Source organism: Anolis sagrei, chromosome 5 (assembly GCF_037176765.1).
Source record: "Anolis sagrei isolate rAnoSag1 chromosome 5, rAnoSag1.mat, whole genome shotgun sequence".
NCBI classification, from domain to species: Eukaryota; Metazoa; Chordata; class Lepidosauria; order Squamata; family Dactyloidae; genus Anolis; species Anolis sagrei.
In genome coordinates, this window is record NC_090025.1 from 85,281,797 (window position 1) to 85,282,655 (window position 859).

The window sequence follows — 859 nt, forward strand, 5'->3', positions numbered from 1 at the left end:
GTGGAACGCTCTGCCCCGGAGTGTGGTGGAGGCTCCTTCTGTGGAAGCTTTTAAACAGAGGCTGGATGGCCATCTGTCAGGGGTGATTTGAATGCAATATTCCTGCTTCTTGGCAGGGGGTTGGACTGGATGGCCCATGAGGTCTCTTCCAACTCTAGGATTCTATGATTCTATATCCCAGGGTCTGATCCCAGCTTAACTGGATTGTTTGAGGCTGAATCCACACCGTTCTATATCCCAAGATCTGATCCCAGGTTATCTGTTTATGACATTATCTAGCAGTGTAGACTCATATAATCCAGTTCAAATCAGATAATCTGGGACCCAGTCCTGACATTTCATAGAATCGTAGAATCAAAGAGTTGGAAGAGACCTCATGAGCCATCCAGTCCAACCCCCTGCCAAGAAGCAGGAAAATTGCCTTCAAATCACCCCTGACAGATGGCCATCCGGCCTCTGTTTAAAAGCTTCCAAAGAAGGAGCCTCCACCACACTCTGGGGCAGAGAGTTCCACTGCTGAACGGCTCTCACAGTCAGGAAGTTCTTCCTCATGTTCAGATGGAATCTCCTCTCTTGTAGGGCATTTAGGGCAGTGTAGAAGGAACCAAGATCATTGAAGATGTGGAGCCGGAAAGTATTAGCACATACATTTATTAAACCACAGCATTTATCCCAAAAGGTTCCTGCAGTGACTTGAGGAACATTCCTTTAAAAGCAAACCACTCAAAATAATAACAATGTTAATAAATAAGCCTAAATTGCCTTTGCCAGGGTTCTGCTCCATTCAGGAGGAAAAGGGGGAGGAGCTTCATCGCCCCGCCCCTCCCCTCCCCGGCCGAAAGGCGGAAGCGGCAGTGAA